The 7,407-nt window shown below is 44.6% G+C and overlaps 1 pseudogene; it reads left to right on the top strand.

Annotated features, from left to right (window-relative positions):
- Window positions 1–222: 222 nt before the first annotated feature.
- On the top strand, window positions 223–3,823 carry LOC146191941 (uncharacterized; annotated as a pseudogene).
- The last annotated feature ends 3,584 nt before the right edge of the window (window positions 3,824–7,407 follow it).

The following is a 7,407-nucleotide window of genomic DNA, read 5'->3' as shown; positions in this document are numbered from 1 at the left end:
CAACACTACCCTCAATTCTTTCTTTCGACCACTTATGAAACACAATTATTTGAAGCATGTATAAGCTTTTATAAATACTTCTTCGAAGTATGTTTGTCATATAATGCGCAAATTGAGTACGGAAGGAATACTTTTCCTACTCCAAGAAAGCCCTGTCTTACGCATTGTGTTCAGTTTGGTGCCATTCATATTCTAATTAAGTTTAATTGGGCGTGTGAACAGCACGACGATGCGGTTTTCTAACCCGCTCTGCTTCCTCGTCCAGGTTACCGCATGGGCTCACTTCAGCGCCGTACCGCTATCTTCACCCACCACTGACGCCAGCAAGCCCTGTCATTTCAACAACGGAATTGGATCCGCCTGGCCTCACGACACCCGGATTTTCACGGTCATCCCTCCATTATTTCAAAGATCCGGATCGACGGCAACATCACCTTCTGCTGCCTATATGAAGAGCTGGCGGGATCCCGGCGCCTTTAGTGGGCGTGTGAACAGCACGACGATGCGGTTTTCTAACCCGCTCTGCTTCCTCGTCCAGGTTAGTCCTGTTACACCTCTATACGCTAAGAAATCGAATAACGTTTGTCTGCTGCTGTTCCCACGCCCGGGAGTTTTGCTTTCCGTGTTCAGTGAATGCTTTGATGTTACAACCCATCTGCTTATGTTGTCCGGTGATGTTGAGCTCAACCCTGGGCCTCCGCCGAACACGAGATCGAGGGCGCAGGACTCTCCGTCAGATTCTGGTTCTACGCAAATGGACGATATACTTGCAATATTGCAAACAGTGAACACGCGGACTGAAAAAAATGGAAAGGGATCAGAATGATTTAATAAAGTCTGTTGACGATCTTAAAAAAACACAGGCTAAATTTCAAGAAAATCTGGCAGATATAGAAAGAAGGCTAACAGGGGTTGAACGCAAAACCGTCACCCTTGAGGCAGTTGAGGAGGAGCTACAGCGTCTTCGCCAGTCGATTGATCGTCTTTCAACTGAAAACTCTCAACTGCACTCTAAGCAGGCTGAGTTTGAAGACAGGCAGCGGCGAGACAACCTTCTTTTCTACGGCCTATCAGACACACAATCCGAATCCTGGGCTCAGTCAGAGGAAAAACTGGTTAGCATGCTTTCGTCCTGTTTGAAAATTCTACCCACCGAAATTCTGGTCGAAAGAGCACACAGGCTCGGCGTGTATACTCCGAATAAATGCAGGCCACTTATTGCTAAATTTTCGTCTTACAAGCTTAAACAGAAAATACTCGTCGCTAGTTCTAAGCTGAAGGAAGAAAAAATTGGAGTTAGTGAAGGCTATTCCGTCGCTACTCGTCTTGCTAGGAAGAAACTGGTTGAATTTGGCAAAACCCAACCATTAACCTTCAAACTTCGCTTCAATAAATTGTACATAAACAAAACGTGTTACATCTACAATCCCTTTGATGATTGCGCGCATGTACAGGTGCCCCAAAAGTAATACGGAGCACGCGAGCTGCGGCCGAACTGGAAAAAAACTGCATGCCAGCGCACTCTATCAGCAGATGCGCGGCAAAGAGCAAGGGGGACGTCAGTACATCTGGCTGACCCATCTCAATAAATTGATGCTCGCGTTATCGCCTCAACGAGCGAAGCTGCGCTGCTACCATCCCTGCCCGCCAGGGGCGCTTCAATACCTCATGGTTTGTTGTTCATCTGGGCCGTGCAGAAATGTTTGCTATCGGCACCATGCATCTTATCATCCTTCGTCGGGAACCGCATTATCTTTGTTTACAGCCGAAGTTTGCGCTCCACTTTGCGGCGAATTTCTACACTGACGAGTATAAACGCTTGAAAAACAAAACACAATAGCATGCATGGGTTGTCTTTGATAAAAATCGGTGCCGAACGGCATAGCAAGTGGGCTAATAATTCGAGACCAATTTCTTCAACAAAAATTCACTTTCTTACACTGTAGAACAAAATGGTAAACATAAAAGGTAGAAATGGGCAGCTTAAAGGAAAAAACTAAGAAAATAACCTCGGAAGGTGCCATTTTATGCAAACTTGCGTTTCATAACCTGCAAAGCCCCCACGCAGGTTTACGACATAAGCGCCGAAAAAGAGATTCGTGCAAGGAGAAGACGCGCTTTCGGAGGTTTTCCCACATCTTCTTGACAGCCTCCCACCCAAAGACCATCTGGACTCGTTCTGCGGCTGAAATGAGGTAGATTGCTTTCCAATGTTCACGAAACGACCTCACTTATGTTCATATCGGCATCCTTTGGCGTCAATTCCAACAGCAGCACAGCCTGTTCTTCCAGCAAGACTTTTTTGACTCACGCAATGTGGACGGGACTACAGTGTTACTGCTTGAAAAATACACCATCGTTAAAAGAATCCTACAAGTCATATGGGATGATTTAGTGGTCGAGCACGTCACAGCAGCTTGCTTTGTTCATGCTATCACCTTGATAATCCATGAGAAGACGGCAGGACGCCTTTTGCAAGGCACGCCCACACGCACGTATATATATAAACGAAAGCTGTGGAAATTCCCATTAGACGAAAAATGCCGCCCCGAGTTCCACTGGATGTTAGACGCGAAATTGTTCTCCTGTGGGCGCAAGGTGTGCCGCAACGAGAAATATGCCGCAGGACTGGAAGGTCGATGACAGCTGTGAATCGTATTATACAAGCTTACAGGGATGAAGGCGGCCGCCTTGGCGATGCTCCACGTCCAGGTCGCGAGCGGTGCACTTCGGCTGAGGCTGACCAACTGATCGTCGCTGCCGCCGTTGCGGATCCTTTTCAGAGTGCAAAAGAAATTCGAGATGCCCTCGGTCTAGACATCAGTCTGAGCACCATTCGGAACCGACTCCAGGAGGCCGGATTAAGTGGATGTGTGGCGGCCCAGAAGCCGTATTTAACGGCAAGACAGAAGGCACAGCGCCTAGCATTTGCTCGCGCCCACGAGCAGTGGACTGTGGAGGACTGGCGACAAGTTATCTTTACAGATGAGTCAACTTTCTCTTCAAGATGGGACCAGCAGCGGCTTGTTTGGCGTCCATACAACTGCAGGTACGTCCGAATAAAATTGATTTGTGTGAAGTAAAGAACACACCGTTCTAAAGCACGGTGAGTCATGGACAAGTAAATGTAGAGTAATGAAACTGTTTTTCTTCGCTAGTCCTCTTGCAGCAGTTACTTGGGTTCAGTAAGCCGAAATATGGTTTTCTCTTTCTCTGTGGCCTGACAATCATGGTTTTCAGTTAAATGCGTTTTTTTAATCATGCATTACGTAGTAGCTGATCAACGCATGTTTCTTACGCACACAGGTACCTGCCCGACTTCATGACGCAAGTGATCGGCAGTGGTCGTTGTGCCGTGAACGTCTGGGGAGCTGTCAGTGTCAGTGGAGAAGGCCTCGGCCCTCTTATAAGACTGCCAACAAAGTTTAACGCAGCCAGCTGCTGCGACGTCCTCGACCACTATCTCATCCAGTACGCACTGGACGGGCCATTTAATGATGGAGTGTTCTTCTTGCAACAAGACTATAGCCCCGTCCACACTGCGCGAGTTGTGAAAGCCTTGCTTGAAGAGTGGGCTGTGCAACTATTGGAGTGGACTCCAAAAGGCGCCGATATGAACATCATTGAGAACGTTTGGGGAACTTCGAAAAGTAATATGTCTCGCATCAATCGCAGCACGGGTCCAGATGAACTCTGGGAGGCTGTCAAGGCAGAGTGGGACAAGCTTCGAGAGCAACCCGGATACGTCAACTCTTTATATGAGTCCCTTCCTCGGCGTATGACCGATGTCATTAGCGTGAACGGGAGCTTCACCCGTTATTAAACTTTGAAATTGCATAAAAGTGCCTTTGGAAGATTTTTTTTAGTCATCTCCACCCTGTTCTCCTTTCCTCTTTGCAGGTTTGAAAAATATAGCCGATCGCAGGAGAATAAATGGGAGAAACCTCGTTTTCTGTTCGTCGTTTTTGCCTCCAATGTAAGAAAACAAATTTGTGCCGAGGGAAGCGATCCTTAATTAGCTCGCTTTCTACACTGTTGAACCCCTATCTTTATAATGAAGACAACGAAGGCAACACATGCGCGCTATTCTTTTTCCTTCGCTTCCTTGAGCCAAGAAAACGTTGACCACACATTTTCATTGTCACAAACTCGCCGCGAAGCGAATAGCGAACGAAGGTGGTCACGCTGGCTGAAAATGGTGGCATTCCTGATAAAGCAAAAAGCGCAAGTTGTTGAACGCCAACTTTCTACACGGCGCGGACAAACACCCTTGCATGATGTATTAAAGCACCCCTGGCGAGCAGTGATGGTAAGAGTGCAGCTTCGCTCGTGGCGGCGATAACGCGAGCATCAAGTTATCGAGATGGGTGAGCCGGATGTGCCGGCGTAGCCTCGGTCTTTGCCGCGCATCAATAGATAGAGCGCGCTGGCATGCAGTTTTTTTCCAGTTCGGCCGCAGCTCGCGTGCTCCGTATTACTTTTGGGGCACCTGTACTTTCCAGTGTCTCTACGCCACTGGTAGAATCTGATGACATGCATGCACTATCTTTTTCTTCCACCTCATCCGCTCAGCCCATCACTGATTAGCACTACGCGAGGGGCAGTGGAATAAAGTTACTGTTATCAATGCTTGTGATGCCGACATAGTATGCCTTGCTGAAACCTGGCTGTCTGCGAAGGTTGATAGCAGTGAACTCTTTGACTGTCCAAAGCGCTACAACATTTATCGATGTGACAGGGGTGCTCGGTGTGGTGGAGGCGTGCTTATCGCCATCTGTGATGCTATTTTGTCTTTTCCTATCCATTGTACAACCGATTTAGAACTAGTCTTGGTTGAAATTCGCACGTGCTCCAAGAAATTGATATTGGGTACTTGCTATCGTCCGCCTTCCAGTTCACCAACCTTTGCCGACGACCTTCATAATGTCATCCATATGATTACTGTGCGGTATCCAAACAGTTCCTTCATTTTACTAGGCGACTTCAATTTACCTAACATTGTGTGGTGTGATGTAAATTCTTATTGTAATCCTTTTTCCAGTGAAGGCGATAGATTTTTGAGTTTGTGCAGTGATTTCAACTTGTCCTAGCTTGTGATGCAGCCAACTCGGATCATGTCGACTACTTCTAACATCCTTGATTTAATTCTTACTACTTCGCCTGATCTGTTTCAGCCTTTATCGTTCCTTCCAGGGCTAAGTGATCACTTAGTGCTTCATTTTTCTTTATCGTGCACCATACCTCATCAGAGTAACCACAAAAAATATATCCGCGACTATAAAAATGCTAATTTTAATGCCATTAACCATGAACTCTCTGTTTTTCTTGATGATTACTTACCAAGCTTTCACGATCGTTGCGTGAATACAAACTGGAGCTTGTTTAAAGAAAAAGTTGCTGCGCTCACTGAAAAATATGTTCCACGTTTAGTCATCATCTGTAATCGACAATCACCATGGTTCACTCGATCGTTAAAACTGCTTTGCAATAAGAAAAAACGCATTTTCCGCTCTGCAAAACTAACCGGTTCCTAAGAACGTTGGACTGCTTATCAGGCCGCGGCCCTTGAATATAAAACTGCACTCAAGCACACCAAGGATGTATTTTTCAATGACACATTACCTTCCCTCTTAATCAATAACCCTAGACAATTTTGGAGCTTAGTTAACAAAAACGACACTTCATCCATCAGCCTTAAAGACACTAGTGACGAGCTAATCCACCCAAATCAGTGTGCGAATGTCCTTAACAGTGTATTCATTTCAGCGTTTTCTAAATATGTGCGTTCTGAAACCCCTGCATATACCAGTGCTGACTTTTTGCCAATGGATTTTATTGTCTTTGATTCTGTTGGTGTGGAAAAAATAATCGAAAAACAAAACATTTCTTCATCATGTGGTGTTGATAATATTAATTCCAAGTTTTTGATTAAAACCAAAGTGTACAGCGCAATAATACTATCTAATCTATTTCAGCAATCGCTTCAAAGAGCCTGCATACCGGGGGACTGGAAGGTCGGGAAGGTGATTCCGTTGCATAAGTCCGGAGATAAACATTCCCCACATAATTATCGACCAATCTCACTAACAAGCATTCCGTGTAAAATCATGGAGCATGTTATTTACTCTCACCTTGCATCATTCCTTGATTCTAATAATTTTTTTACTGACAGTCAACATGGGTTTCGAAAGTTTTCTTGTGAAATGCAGCTTTTAACCTTCGCGCATGATCTAAATTCATTCCTTGACAGGGGTTCCGTTGTCGACTGCATATTTCTTGATTTTTCAAAGGCTTTTGACAAGGTCTCTCATCAACTGCTTTTTCTGAAACTAAGTAAACTTAACCTTGACCCTAATGTTCTCAGGTGGCTGCATTCTTTTCTTACAGATCGTTCACAGTTTGTCACTGCTAATAACACATCATCCTTCACTTCTCCAGTTAGATCAGGCGTGCCACAAGGCTCTGTGCTAGGGCCTCTTCTTTTTCTTATATATATCAATGACTTACCTGATAACTTATGCTCAACAATAAATCTTTTCGCGGATGACTGTGTCATATACCGTGAAATTAACAGTGATTCTGACGTTGCTCTCCTTCAATCCGATAATAATCATGCCCTTGAATGAACTAACAGGTGGAACATGGAACTAAATATTAACAAATGCAAGTATATGCGTGTCTCTCGCCGTAACACTTTATTACCCTCATACCTTCTTAATAATAGTAGCCTTGAGTCTGTGCCTTGTTATAAATATTTAGGTGTATTTATTTCCCATAATCTTAACTGGAAGGCTCGTATAGATCACATAACAAACAACGCTAATCGCATGCTAAGCTACATACGTCGTAACTTTAGTCTTTCCTCCAGTTCCGTAAAATTGCTCCTTTACAAATCGTTGGTTCGTAGTAAACTGGAGTATGCTTCATCCATCTGGGACCCTTATCAAGAGACACTAATCTATGAACTCTAATCTATTCAGAACCGTGCGGCCCGTTTCATTCTCTCTAACTATCATCGTAATTCTAGTGTCACTGCTATGAAATCAAGCTTATCACTGCCACTACTGTCTCAACGTAGAAATATATTCAGTCTTTGTCTATTTCATAAGATCTACTATAATAACCCCATCCTTAAGAGAAAATTCATTACGCCTCCTTGCTACATGTCTGCTCGGATCAATCACCGTCATAAGGTTGGTATTCTTTCGTGCCAAACAAATCACTTCTACAACTCATTCATCCCCAGCACATCGGCACAATGGAATCGCCTTCCCCTATCGGTTGTTGAAGTGAGTGACCATTCTGCGTTTAAATCTGCTTTAGCTAATCTGATATTAACATAGAACATTGAATTCTTCCACACTGCCATTTGTTCATTGTTTTTAGTTCATCTGCTGTTTTTATAAA

Source organism: Amblyomma maculatum, chromosome 4 (genome assembly GCF_055883805.1).
Source record: "Amblyomma maculatum isolate TAMU_Amacu chromosome 4, ASM5588380v1, whole genome shotgun sequence".
Classification (NCBI taxonomy): domain Eukaryota; kingdom Metazoa; phylum Arthropoda; class Arachnida; order Ixodida; family Ixodidae; genus Amblyomma; species Amblyomma maculatum.
This window is presented reverse-complemented; position numbering and strand designations above follow the sequence as displayed.